The 15,661-nt window shown below is 34.7% G+C and overlaps 1 long non-coding RNA gene across 1 annotated transcript in view; it reads left to right on the plus strand.

The window, feature by feature from the left end:
- The window catches only part of LOC110257846, a 47,946-nt gene continuing 38,234 nt past the window's right edge, over positions 5,950 to 15,661 (plus strand). The window contains exon 1 of the long non-coding RNA XR_002340854.1: positions 5,950 to 6,112. This is a non-coding gene — a long non-coding RNA (uncharacterized LOC110257846). The remainder of the gene's footprint in view (positions 6,113 to 15,661) is intronic.

A 15,661-nucleotide genomic window follows, 5' to 3' on the forward strand; every position in this document is an offset into this window, starting at 1 on the left:
ATTGATCTGTATGTCTGTTTTTGTACCAATATCACACTGTCTTGATTACTGTAGCTTTGTAATATTGTTTGAAGTGTGGGAGAGTTATGCCTTCTGCTCTTTTCCCCCTTCAGGATTGTTTTGGCAATTTTGTTTTTTTTAAGGTTCCATATAATTTTTTGGATTATTTGTTCTAGTTCTGTGAAAAATGTCATAGGTAATTTGATAGGAATGGCATTAATGCTGTAGCTTGTTTTGGGTAGTGTGGCCATTTTAACAATATTAATTCTCCCAATCCAGGAGCATGGGATATCTTTCCATTTCTTTTTATCTTCTTTAATTTGCTTGATTAATTTTTTTTAGTTCTCTGTGTATAAGTCTTTCACCACCTTAGCCAGGTTTATTCCTAGGTATTTAATTTTTTTGGATGTGATTTTAAAAGGTATTGTATTTTTATATTCCTTTTCTAATATTTCATTGTTAGTATACATAAATGCAACTAATTTCTGAATGTTAATCTTGTATCCTGAATGTTAATCTTGAATTCATTGATGAGTTAGAGTAGTTTTGGTGTGGAATCCTTAGGGTTTTCTATATACAGTATCATGTCATCTGCTTATAGTGACAATTTTACCTCTTCTTTTTTAATTTAAATATCTTTTATTTCTTTTTTTGGTAAAATTTTAAAATGTTCCAAATTAATGTGAAACAAATTGCTTTACAGTAAAAACTTCATTAAGGAGTGAAATATATTTTCTCTTTCTCTTCATTAACAGAAAGTACAGATTTTCTTCCCAGGGTAAGAGATGTAAGGTTATGAACTCTGCTTTATAGATAGCAATGACTATGCCTTTAATCATTTCATAAATATCATTAAGAGAATTGGCAGTGTATTCATTAGAAGTCAGGAAACACCCTTTAGAATTTCTGTGAATAACAGAAAATTTATTAAATACATCAGGAATCATTCCAATACTTAAACAGAATATCATCTCTTTTTTTAATATTGAAGAACTAAAGAATTGCTTTGGTTACTTATTTCATTTCTTATGATAGTAATTAAATTAAAAAAATTGGAGGAGTTCCCTGGTGGTTCAGCAAATTAAATACTTGGTATTGTCACTGTTGTGGCATAGGCTCAGCCAACAAAAATTTGAAAAGTCACTAAATACTGTGACATCTTTTGATATAAATAATTACACTCAGGTAATCACACTCATGTCTGTATAGAGAGGTGACTAACATAATGGGTCATAAAATACAGTGAAGACCAAGGTCAAACTGGGTTGCCAGGAGATCAATTGGTATGCTGAACCCTTCTCCCATTCACAGTCTTCGTTCTAGAGCTACACCAATCACTTTTGTTTCCATGAATCCCTGATCATCCCTTTCTCTGTAACTTTGCTCATGTTACATCTATCCCTGGTAATTCTCTTTCTTATCCTGAACTTTTATGCAGTGCTTTCTATTGCAAGCTCAGGGAGCCTTTCTTAACTACTTCAATTTTTAAGTATCTTTCTTTATTTGAACTAGTGTATTTTCAGTCTACAACACATAGTTTAGCATACAATTTATATTTTTTTTTTATTGTTTCACTAGTTAATCTAGCCTCAATAGTTATATTGTAAACTGCTTGGAAATATGTTTGTATATTTGAATTTTTGGTGTCTACCATAGTTCTAAAAACAAACTAGCAAATAAAGAGTTATTGGTATTTACTAGGTGAAATAGTCCAATCTATATATTCTACCATGAAAACTGCTCACTGATTTTTTTAATTTGGATCTTTGAGATTTTATTATATTTTCCAAACCCACCTACAAGGTTTTGGTGGATTTACATACATGTAATTGAGCATTTAGTTTTATCAATGTATAATATCTTTTTCTGAAATTCATAAATTTGATAAATATTTGTTGGGCACCAAAGTGTGTTGCAGATCTTGTATTAGATGTTGGAATTAAATGAATAAGACTGCATAGTATATACCCTAATATATCTTATAACTTAGTGGGGAAGAGAAATCATGGGCCTCAGAAACTAGATCCATGAATCCTAGGTATCTATGGACCTCATTTTGGGAAACCATGATGCAGCAATTTCAAAAGTGTATTTAGAGATTTAGGAAGAGAATACAGAGAGAAAGTTGCCTCCAGAGTTAAAATAGGAGATACTTAAAGAATGAGAATGTGATCAGGACATTACATGAGGTTAAGTGAAATGAGAAATGGAAATGAAATTGTCCACTACTGACAATCTTAGAACAGTTTAATTAGAATGGCAAGAGCACAAACAAGATTGCAGTGATCTCAGAAATAAATGTTAAATAGGGTAATTTCTCTTCCGGGGGGGGGGGATTAATGGAAGGAGAGATATTAAACTGTGTCAACATACGGTTTTCAGTGCAAAGTGTGATCTTCAAAGTAGCCTAAGTTTTGTTCATTTTACTTCTGCCAAGTAGCATCCTAGAAGCATAATAAAAATTTATTTTATTATAAAATAAATCTCAGCAAGAAAATGAGTGCAAATACTGAATTCACCATGGTATAAAAACAAGGAAAACAAACAAACAAAATGATGTAGGCTCATAAGCATTTTTATAGGGAAATTATGAGGACTATACCAGTTTATAACCTTCCTAAGAACACAAGCAATTTCCAATTCTTTTCTTGTGTATCCTGGAGCCACTATAACTGAGATCACAGATGTTCATTCACAGTAAGTACTAACTAGCTAAACCGAATTGAGACAATAGAGCAAAATGCTAGAGCATGAGAGAAAGGCCAGGTTTCATGCCGTGGCTCCAGCACTTATTTGACAAATAAATTATATTGTCCTCACTTTCCTTTTATGCAAATGGAGATGATTGTATTTGTGCTGTGGTTATTGTGAACATTAAATGAGGTAATGGATATAAAATGCCTATCCCAATCATTCAGTAAGCACTCAGTGAATGTTAGATAGTTGTAATAATGATATAGTATTAAATATACCAATAAAGTATTTCATCAGTGTGTTTCAGTGAAAGACCTAATCAATTTACACTCTATATGAAAACTTTTGTAAATATGTTTCCATCTAACATATCTCACCAGAAGCTTTTATTATTTATCACCAAGATTCAAACAGGATGTTAATAAATATAAAAATTAAAAAGCAAGTGTTCAGAATCTTAACTAAATTAATCAGATTTGACCTTGATTAGTAAAACTGCATTGCTATGTTGAATCATAATATGGTTAAGGTTAATTATTTGGTCTCTATTCTGTACACTCCTTACAGAGTCAAAATTTTCACTGAAGAAATTTAATTTTTAGAATCTGATCCTCAACTATCAAGCTATCAAGAATCAAAATTTTTCAGTATTTTCTTATTTACATTATATGTTCAACCCACTTAAGAGTTATTTTTGGATGTATTATATTTCTGGAATATAACTCTATGATTAATAAACCTACTACTATATCTTCCTGATAACTGTGAAAACAGATACAATTTTAAATGCATTACCCAAACTTACCAGAAATAATGTAGGATGTATTACAGCAAAGTGCTTAAGAATAAAAGCTTGGGCATAAAGTAGACCTAGGCTAGAGTACTGCCTCTTGTCCTTACTGTTTCTTAGTTTCCTCATTGATAAAGCATGGAAAGTAACTTTACCTTAATTAAATAAAATAATGCATTACACTCTTTACTCCAGTGCCTGACACTGAGTAAAAATTCAATAAATGATAGCCATTATCATTGTTTGAAAAAAATCTCAGATCTCATGACATGCTTATGATGTATCACTGTATCGCATTTGTGTAAGTATTGATTAACTCTAAAACATTGTGGTAAAATTCTGATTTAAATTATTCACTCTTGCATTAATCTGAGCTGTGACTTTAAGATTTTGCTGTTCTTTTTATCAGATTTTAAAATATAGCTCTTGTACTAAATATAATTTAATTCAAATGTATCAAAGACATACCTTGAGTGAGAATTTAGAGAGGATACCTAGTTCCATTCACTTAGCTAAATCATTTTGATAATTATATCTTATGTTTATTTTACAAAGTAATCAATTTTACTTTTAGAGACATTAAGCTACTGAATGTTATAGTAAATACTTAAGAGAACAATATTGTCCATAAAGGTGAGGAATAAAGTAATCAATTGGCTAAATACCAGATTTTTAAAATCTAATTATGATTAAGTGTCTAGCATCTGTGGTGGGTCCATGTATGTATAAGCAAAGCAGGGACAGATTGTTGTTGCTTTTTGTTGTTGTTATTGTTGTTTTGTTTGCTTTAGTTTCAGGAAATGGATATTTGGCATTTCATCTAAAATACTGAAGTAGTCACCATGGGATAAATCCAGAAATGTGTTGGGCTTCCTTCTCTTAATTTTGATATTACTATTCTTTTTATTTCAATTCATATAGAAAAGGGTGCCCTCCAATGTATACACATATTTTTGTTGTTGTTTGTTTAAGTTTTCTAAAGGCACTAACTGGATTTGAATTCAAAACATTTAACTTGAAGGGCAGTGGAAGTTATGTGGTAGGACAAGGATACGCTCATGGGTTCTGGTTCTTGGTCCCTCCAGAAATTGGGATATTGACTTTGTTTATCATGTATATCCCATGGACAGCTAGATGTGAATGAATTGAGTTTATATGTGCATATTGAAAACCATTAAATGGCTTAATTTGTAGTAATTATTATTATTTTCATCACCATCATTGGCTATGCAGTTTGTTTTGTTTGGTTTTAATTGCTTTTTAGGGTTGCACCTGTGGCATATGGCACTTCCCAGGCTACAGATTGAATCATAGCTGCAGCTCCTGGCCATTGCCAGAGCCACAGAAACATGGGATCTGATCCCTGTCTGCAACATACACTCACATGGCAGCTCATGGCAATGCAGGATCCTTAACCCACTGAGTAAGGCCAGGGATCGATCCCACATCCTCATGGATACTTGTCAGGTTCTTAAGCCACTGAGCCACAATGGGAACTCCTGGCTATGCAGTTTTGAGGCACGTCCATTATTGCTACTGAGCTTTTTTTTTTCCACATAAATACTGTCTGTGACATCAGAGAGCCAAAGTAAAAAGTATTTTCAGGTAAATAACTGTGCTTATGTACTCGTTTTCTATTCTGCTATGACAAATTTCTACAAACTTACTGGCTTAAATAACACAAATGTACTTATTATCTTACAGTTCTAGAGATAAGTCAGAAAAAAGTTTCATTAGGATAAAATCAAGGTGTTGGTAAAGCAGTATTCCTTCTGGAGGACCTTGGGGAGAATTGGTTTCCTTGAGGCACCTACATTTCTTGGCATGCGGTCCATCAGTCTGACCTCTACTTCTATAATAACATCCCTGTCTCTAGCTCTGACTGTCCTGCCTCCTTAGGGACACTTGTGATTACATTGGGCCCACTCAGATAATTCAGGATAATGGTCTCATCTCAAGATCACATTTGCAAAGTCCCTTTGCTATGTAAGGAAAATTTTCCAGTTTCTAGGGTTTGGATGTGGACATTTGGGAGGCTATTAAACTGCTTCCCACAGCTTGTGTGTTTTTCAGGAGATAAAAAGTTAATGGTTTGATATATGAATATCTTCTATCTAAATGCTTATATATATTTTTTTTTCATTTTTTGTGCCATCTTCTTGGCTCCTTTATTAGCAAATTAACATTTCGCCAGGAGCTTAAGACATTGTTTTTTTCGCAATTAAAATATTAAAAGAATTCACCTGGAAAACCACCTAGGCCCAGCACATTTTTCAAGCTGTGGTTCCTTTGATTTTTAAGGAATATTCACTTTCTTGTTTGTCAGTTTATTCAAATGTTGGAGAGAGAGTCCTGAGATAGTAACAAAAGCTAACTCTCCTTTACACTTCTCCTATGTCCTGTTTCACAGTGCGACCTCATCTAATTCTGAGAGGTAATCTCTGAGTCCCAGTTCTCAGGTGAGAAACCACAAGTGTTGAAAATTTAGAAAACCCTGGAGTACTTCAACAATCAACAACAAAATAGAAGTCGTGTCCAGGACCTTGTCCATGAGGCTGCAGCCTGCGACCTTTGGTGGTCTCAAGAAGAAACCGTGAGACTTGGGGAGCCCTTCCCGTTGAGGTCCAGGTAAGAGGAGAACAGGGACCCAGAGCCTTTCCAGAAAGTGGAGGTTGGAGCCCAAGACAGCCAGAGTCAGGGACGCTTCCTCACCCACAGGGTTGTGATGGCCAAGAGGGATTCAGAGAGCTCGGGCTTCGCAGGCAGCCACTCCGCCCCACCAGGCGGCTAGCCGCCGGACCCACCGCATCCCTGGGCCTAAATAATGGTGCAAGACTATTTTCCAGTTACCAGTTATAAGCGATAGGAAATTTATTTTAAGACACCGACACTTTAAAATGTCTGTTGACTTTAATGGTTATGATTACTAGTTAAAAATGAAGCACTGTTCCATAATTTAGTGTTGTTCATCTGTGGACTAGGTACAGTCAAATATTTCTAATGATTTATTAATTAACCTTTAGCCCTTTGTTGCCATACTTTTTCTTTTTTTTTTTTTTTTTTTTTTTTTTTTTTGTCTTTTTGCTATTTCTTGGGCCGCTCCTGCGGCATATGGAGGTTCCCAGGCTTGGGGTTGAATCGGAGCTGCAGCCACCGGCCTACGCCAGAGCCACAGCAATGCTGGATCCGAGCCGCATCTGCAACCTACACCACAGCTCACGGCAACGCTGGATCGTTAACCCACTGAGCAAAGGCAGGGACCGAACCCGCAACCTCATGATTTCTAGTCGGATTCATTAACCACTGCGCCACGACGGGAACTCCATACATATTTTTACTTAATTTATTGCAATCAGCTTACCCAAAGTATTAGGCTTTGGCTTTTGTTTTATTCAATTACTTGCTCTGAGATTGGGTCATCTCAGCAGAACAAAATAATTTTGTCTCAAAATAGCAAAAAAAAAAAAAAAAGAAAAAAAGATTAATGTATGGAAATACTCCCTTCTGTTTCAAGAGGACAATAAACATATTTTTCTCTTTCTTTTAAATGGCTAAAACTGGCACTTTTTTGTTGGATGCTGTCTATCAACTTCTAAGGTCATGGTTGAGCCAGGACTAAGCCTCTTGGATAATGTTTATGATGTACTCGAATTATTTGACAATGGAACAAATTGTTTTTGATTATACAGTAGTAAAGGTCAAAGAGAAAATTGATTTAGTTAGTCTTGTCTGTTTCCTAAGTACACATAGTAAAATATGCTGTAAAGAATAGTGAGAGATTTTTAACTTTAGAAGAAATTGGTGGCATAGTGATTAGAATGCATGTCTCGTGTCTTTAAATTGCCGGACAGGGACTTTGAAATAAGGTTTATTGTTAAAGGTTTCAGACCAGTCAATTCTAGATTTTTTTCGTTTTATGTTTTCAGTCTTATTCACATTAGAATACATTATTTTTATGAAAAATATGTAACTTATCCCCTTTTCAAGTTATTGGGCATAGTTATCACATGTGGGAGAGGAAGGAGAAGAAATACTCATGATTCCCTGTTGTTACATATATAATTTGGAAAGCCTATATTTATCCTTGTTTAGGATTTTATTCTCCTAATCAGGAATCACTTAGGAACAAAATTAATAAATAAATAAACTGCTCTCTCTCGTGGCTTAGTCCTAGTGAACTTGGCACGATTTTTGCAATTGTAATCCAATAAAGTGTCAATTCAGAAATACCTCAGAAGGATTATTAGCATTAGTCTCCTCTAGCAAATTTCTGTGCTGCATCTGCAAAATCTATGAAAATAGGATCTTAATAGACTTGTAACTTATTCATTAGTCAGAGTTCTACTTATTTAGACTGTCAGCAATTATACAAATTTTCAAGTAAAGTTTAAAGATTAGTTATAGTTGAAATGTGTAAGTGAGAGCCATTATTGTGAATTTAGCTCAGAATATTTTAATGATGTTTCTGGTTTTGAGAATGGGCCAGAAGCAATGATTTTCTTCATGCAAAGCACCCCACTGTAATGTAAGTTGAACATCTGAGAAAAATAATAGGAAAGAGATAGATTATTTTATGAACTCCCTCTATGGCTTACTAGTTCCTTTCATCTGAGACCAGAGGATGCATATTAATGATGTCCACACATGCATATAGTAGTATCTTACTATATGTAAAACATGTAGTCTTGGAAAAAATCATATTCTTTCCATGGGTAAATACCCCAACTTGGGATGCCTTTTGCATTTCATTCCATGTATTCCAAATCATAGCTGTGTTTCTGTTCTATATCATTTTTCCATCAAGGTATTAAATTTCTCGAAACTAGTCTACCACCCAACTTAAAAATAAAAATTTACAAAACTACTGGAAGCACACTCCCTATAAACCTCTTAGTGAGTATATTTCCTCAGCACCCCACAACATGAAGTAAATCCTATGATTAACTAACATTTAGCATCACTAAGCAATATTTATACTTTATTAAAAAATTAATTTATATTTTTGGCCATGCCCACAGCATGTGGAAGTTCCCAGGCCAGGCATCAAACTCAAGCCACAGCAGTGACAACACTGGATCCTTAACCTGCTGTGCCACAAGAGCATTACAATATCTACCCTTTTAATACATATATATGCATCACTAAATAATTTTATAATATTGTTTTTCCCAAGGATTTTATGAAAAATTTTAAAACTTCAACAAAAATGAAAGAATTGTACAATCAGTACTTGTACACACACTATTTAGATTTTACCCTTGCCATTTTACTCTAAGTGATTTATTATACATCTATCCATTTTAATATTGTTTTATGAGTTTTGAAACTTTACACAAATTGTCCTTTTTTTTCAGAGAGCAGATTCATACATTAGTCCTAGTACTTTATTATTATTATTACTTCAGTTTGACTGGCTTAAACATATATACAAGATAAATTAAAATTAAAAATAAAGGAGAAAGAGCATCTGTACAAAAGAAAATAAGCATAGGAAAGATAAGATGGTAAGATACAGTAATAAAATATATGCTATGAAAGCCTGTACACTTGCTAGAGGATGTTCAAAAATTTGACTTTCTATATTTTAATAGCCAAAGTGGAGAAGGAAATATAGCTAAAAGATACATTTATTCATTTATTTAAGAGTATTCATTGAGTTCTGTTAAGATACTCCATTGAAAGTTTCAGTATACTCAAAAATAAAAACAAAATAGTTTCTCAGGAGAAACATAACTCATCCTGGGCCTGAGGCCAAAGTGAAATTTCTTTCATGGGTCACCATAAAGGAATAGTGTGTAATGTAGTGAACAACATATCCACCAACATTCTCACAGTAAATAGAATGATGAGTTTCAGAGGATAGTTTTTATAATGTCCTTCACTGTAGGTTGATTACCTAGTGCCAAAGAGCCATTCAGAGAAAGCAATTATTTGAGAAATCAAAATGATTTGGCTCTATCACACAGCTCTCTGGTTATCTGGCTTCCTGTAGGGATAGATTTTAAAAGTATAGTCAGTTCTGCTATCACATGCTTTATTGTGACCTAAAAAATCACCACATTTTGCAAAATTGCACAGTATAAACCATAGGGCTCATAGGGAAAAATTAGGCTAGAGGCACAATATTCATACACTTTGCTAGTGACACATAAAAAAAAAAGACAAATGATGGGAACCTAATAAATATGGTACCACAGTTTTACATATGTTAAATGGTTAAACTGTAAGGTACATAAATGCTACAATAAATATGGCACTTTATCTTGAAAAAGATCTGGTTATCTTGTGGAAATGGGTTTTGGAAGAGTAGCATTTTGTGAGTTGGCATTGGAGTTTGCATGGAGGGATTATCTGAAATCACATGGAAAGTTGTAGCATCACATTTTGATGGGTATGAGTCATTTTCCTGGCTTTGGCACTATTGCCAAACATCACAATTAGAAATCTTTCCCAGTCTTATATCCTGGCCATGTTTCTCTGCAATTAAGAGCGCTCTAACCCTTTCCTGCAGCTTTTTAAGGCATAAGCTTATAATAGTCATTTAACCAAAATTGAAAATTTGATCCAATGTATAGATTAATTTATGTATCACTGCTGGGAATTATTTTGTGGATTTCTCATCTGCATTCAAGGTTTTGTCTAACAGCTAAAGGGTTCTAAAATTAAAATTGTAGTCATAATTGAAACCACTAAAGTAGCCACCACTAGGATTAAAAGAAGTCACTTCTGCAGGATTAGGTGATTTTTATTTAAAGTTGTTGTGTATAGATAGTTCATTCTCTTTGTGAGAAAATTTATTCCCAGTTTTTGCATTTTTGATCTATTATACACTCGATATTTTTCACTTTCTCAGTTTCTTCGGGTCTTGTTTTTCTTGACTTTACAGCAGTACTTGAATTTTTTCAGCCTGTATGGAGGTTTTTCCATACCAATGACCAACTCTCTGATTCTCCAAACTAACTGCGTATCCAACAATTTGATTAATTTCTGACACTACCTAGAGTTAGCATCAGATCCCATAAGACTTTCCCCACTTCTGATACCAGTAGTAATTTATAGGGACCACTCATACATCTGATTGGCCTGCTATAAATAGGGGATTCCCATGACTCCATCCTCAGGTTTGATAATTTGTTAGAACAGCTCCCAGAATTCAGGAACATGCTTTACTTATGTTTCCTGGTTTAATATAAAGGATACAACCCTGGATTTGCTGAATGGAAAAATGTTTAGGAAAGCTTAAGGCTGTGTGGTGTGCAGCTTCCATGTCCTATTTGGATGCATGATTCCTTTAACACCTTCATTTGTTCACCGACCTAGAAACTTCTTGATTCTTACTGTTCAAGTGTTTTTATAGAGCACACTCTCCAGTCCTCCTTGCCCCTCAAGGTCAAGGATTGTAGCTGAAAGTTCCAAGCCTCTAATCACTTGGTCTTTCTGGTGACTTGAACCATCCTGAGACTAGACTATCTAGGGTCCCCACTTTAAGTCCCTTCACTAGCAAAAATTCAGTTGTGATGAGAAGGGCTCATTATGAGTAACAAAAGACACTTCCGTTACTCATTAAGTTCTAAGAGCTTTAGGAGCCCTGTACCAGTAATCTTGGACAAAGCTCAAATATATTTTCTATTATACCACACCATAGACCTTTCTTTCATTTTTGCACTTAGTTAATGATGGGTCACAAAGTGGATTCCTTTCCCTCTGTTGCTTGGAAAACACATGTCCTTTCACTTATTTTCCTTCTAAACACTTCATAATTTCAAACTTCTCAATACTTAAAATTTTCCTTTTCATGCACTTTGTTGTTTTTGAACTAGAATACTTATAAAGATGTTCACAGTTGCAGAAGAATGGCAAAACAAAACATTGTGGGATGATAATACATGGTGAACTAAGGTAGCTGATAGATTTTTGAGACACAAGTGTGTGTATTTTTACACTGAGCATAGTTCTTTGCGTTCATCTACTGATTTTTGGACTATAGCTGAATAGGAAAGTTTCTTTTAATGGGGGGATGGGGGTGGCACACCTGTGGCATATGGAAAGCTATGGGTTGAATTGGAGCTGCAGCTGATGACCTATGCCACAGCCACAGCAATGCAGGATCCGAACTGAGTCTGTGACCTATATATACCACACCTCATGGCAATGCTGGATCATTTAACCCACTGAGCGAGGCCAGAGATTGAACCTGCATCCTCATGGAAACTAGTGGGGTTTGTTACTGCTGAGCCACGATGGGAATTCCCATGAAATTCTCTTAATTCTCATATTGTTCCTTAATATATCAGTGGTGTTAGAACAAATTCATATCTTTGAAAAATGTTATGGAAAGAGCTCCCATTGTGGCTCAGTGGATTAAGAACCCAACATAGTATCTGTGAGGATTTGGGTTCAATCTCATCTTGCTCAGTGGGTTAAGGATCCTGCATTGTGGCAAGCTGCAGCATAGGTCACAGGTGTGGCTGGGATCTGGCATTGCCATGGCTGTGGTCTAGGCCTGCAGTTGCAGCTTTGATTTGACCCTCAGCCTGGAAATTTCCATATGCCACAGGTGCAGGTGTAAAAAGAAAAAAAAATGGTATAATAAAACTGACCACATCTTGAGGAATAGGTGGGCAGTGTATTCTTTAGACAATACTACCTAAATAATGTATACTTGTATCATCTAAAGTTTTTTATAGTAATGAACAATAGAGCTCAAGTTTGTCTTCTCTAATAAGTACCTGGAATGTAATTATTCTATATTGATATTTACATGAAGTACCACATGCCTTAACCTGGTAAATCAGAGCTAGGGTTTAGGACATAGCCACCTATCCTCTTTGCCAAAATTAGCTAATTAGCTGCAAGAGCATCCTTTAGCGGAAAAAATAAAAGCATCCTTTAGCAGAAAAAAATGAAAGTTTAAAAAAGTTAAAGGCACCGATTACTGATACTACTGCCATCCTTTAGTATTTTAAAATTTAATATAGCTTATAATGCAATTTCAAAGTAAGTCAGTATTTATCATGTTTTTACAAAGTCTAGGAAAACAAGCCATTTACCCAATTAATCAAGCAACAAATATCTGAGTCCAAGTATAAGCAATAAGTTTAAACTCCCTCAAGAAACATATATCATACTTCCCATTTTTCTTTCCTTGCATCCTATTTATTTACTGCTACTGCCACAATATTACTAATACAAAATTTGTTTCTATCACCATTAGATGCTTCCCTATAATTGACTAAGTGCAACTTAGGTCTAGGATTCTTTATATGAAAACTACTGTGGAAATCTTTACCTTAGAAAAAAGCACAATATTATGGTTATGCCATACTTTATCAGCTAGTCTCCCATAAGAGAAAAATACTTTGAGAAAGTCTCTTGCTTTTTGTCATTGTATAATTTATCAAATAAAATGAACAGCATCATCAGCAAGAGATATGTGAAAAGCTGAGTGACTGATTTGAACATTAGCCTCAAAATATTCCCTTTCTTGTCATTTCCAGCAGACAGTATGAAACTTAAATTTGAAAGCTTTCTGTTTAGCAGAGCTTTTGAAATGTCAGCCACCTTTAGGGTATGGGACTATAACTTTTGATTCTACCTAGTGAGAGAGCACTATAATATGAGAAAAAAATCACTATTGTGAACATTTTGCAGCATAAAGATGAATGCTTACTATTAAAACGGGGAAAAAAAAGAAAAGCACACCATTTGAAAAATGGTGACTTTTTTTTCAGAGAAATCCATGATATCATGAATCAGCATATAGGAGAGTGTTCTTATTTCTATTTCAAATGGGTAGAGTCTTTGAAACACTTAAAAGTTTTGATATGAGGTATACTTGTAAAATGTAAATTATAAAGATACATGGGATATGGAAAATATTACTTAAACCTACAATCTTCCGTTCTTATTCCTGGTAGGAAAAACTAAAGTGTTTACTGTTTTTATCTTAAAGAAAAAAATAGAATTGATGGAGCTCCTATCATGGCGCAGTGGAAATGAATCCAATTAGTATCCATGAGGATGAGGGTTCCATCCCTGGCCTCGCTTAGTGGGCTGAGGATCTGGTGTTGCCATGAGCTGTGGTGTAGGTCACAGACACAGCTCGGATCCCAAGTTGCTGTGACTATGGTTTAGGCCAGCAGTCATAGGTCCAATTCTACCCCTAGCCTGGGAACCTCCATATGCCGTGGGTGAAGCCCTAAAAGAGCAAAAAAAAAAAAAAAATGATTTGATGAAAAATATTATTTTAAGGATGAATGTCCCCTTGAGTAGGAGCAGTGTTCCAGGGAATAATATTTAAGTAATCTAGCTACAAAAATATATTTTCTGTTACAATTCTGTAGAGTAATAAGCCAATGTGCTAATATGTTTAATTATTCCTTTTAAAACATTTGAATGAGATATTTATATAGTATATTTAAAAAAATAACTGACCAATAGCTTATACTGTGTTGGATAGTCTTAAGGCTATTTTACTCTTATATTTAGGTTTTATTAAAATTTAATATTTTTATTCAATAAACATTTTTAAGAGTTCCCGGGTGGCTTCATTGTTAAGGATCCAGTGTTGTCATTGCTATAGTTAGAGTCACTGCTGTGGTATGGGTTCAGTCCCTGGCCCAGAAACTTCCACATGGCATGGATGCAGCCAAAAAATAAAACCATTGCTAAGGGCTCTTTTAAGCATTGGGGAAACATAAAAGTCAGATATGATTTCACATTTTGGGATATAACAATATAGCAGGAAGTTCTTCAGACTCTTTGACACATCCTAGTATTACTAAGAAAATACATCGTTGATTATAAGAGAAATGCGAATCAAAACTACCATGAGATACCACCTCACACCAGTCAGAATGGCCATCACTAATAAATCCACAAATAACAAGTGCTGGAGGGGCTGTGGAGAAAAGGGAACCCTCCTGCACTGCTGGTGGGAATGTCAACTGGTACAGCCACTATGGAGAACCGTTTGGAGATACCTTAGAAATCTATACATAGAACTTCCATATGACCCCACAATCCCACTCTTGGGCATCTATCCGGACAAAACTCTACTTAAAAGAGACACATGCACCCGCGTGTTCATTGCAGCACTGTTCACAATAGCCAAGACATGGAAACAACCCAAATGTCCATGGACAGGGGAATGGATTGTTAAGATGTGCTAACCTATATATAAAATGGGGTACTATTCAGCCATAAAAAGACAAAATAATTCCATTTGCAGCAACATGGATGGAACTAGAGATTCTAATACTAAGTGAAATAATTCAGAAAGAGAAAGGCAAACACCATATGATATCACCTATATGTGGAGTCTAAAATATGACACAAATGATCTATCTACAAAACAGAAATGGATCACGGATGTGGAGGGCAGACTTGTGTTTCCCAGGAGTGAGGCGGGAGAGAGGGGAGTGGATGGGGAGTTTGGAGTTGGTATATGCAGACTGTTACATTTAAAATGGATGGGTGATGCGGCCCTGCTGTACAGCACAGGGAACTCTGTTCAGTCTCTTGGGTTCGAACATGATGGAAAGTGAAAAGAAAAATAATAATGTGTGTGTATGGATAGCTGGGTCACTTTGCTGCACAGCAGAAATTGAAGGAACATTGTAAATCAACTATAATAAAAAAAATTTTACAAGAATCAATTTATATGAAGTTTAATTTTTAAAATTGAAGTATAGTTGATTTACAGTATTAGTTTCAGGTGTACATCATACTAATTCAGTATTTTTATAGATTATGCACCATACAGACATATTATATTATTGACTATATTTCCTGTGTTATACATTATAGCCTTGAAAACTTATTTATAGGAGAGAGTTTTTACCTCTTAATTCCCTTGACCTATTTTGTCCATCTATATCCCTATCATAACCACTAGTTTGTTTTTTATATCTGTCTTTCTCCTCTATTCATATATAAGTGAAAGCGTGTTTGACATATTTACTTAACGTAATACCTTACAGGTCCATCCATGTTGTTACAAATGGAAAAATTTCATTATTTTTATGAGTAGTATTCCATTGTATATAAATACCACATAATCTTTGTCCATTCATCAGTTGATGGGCACCTAAAGTTGCCTCCATATCTAGGCTGTTGTAAATAATGCTGCAATGAACTATTGGGTACATATATGTATTTTTGAAAATAGTATTTCAT

The sequence above is a fragment of the Sus scrofa genome, chromosome X (genome assembly GCF_000003025.6).
Source record: "Sus scrofa isolate TJ Tabasco breed Duroc chromosome X, Sscrofa11.1, whole genome shotgun sequence".
Classification (NCBI taxonomy): Eukaryota; Metazoa; Chordata; class Mammalia; order Artiodactyla; family Suidae; genus Sus; species Sus scrofa.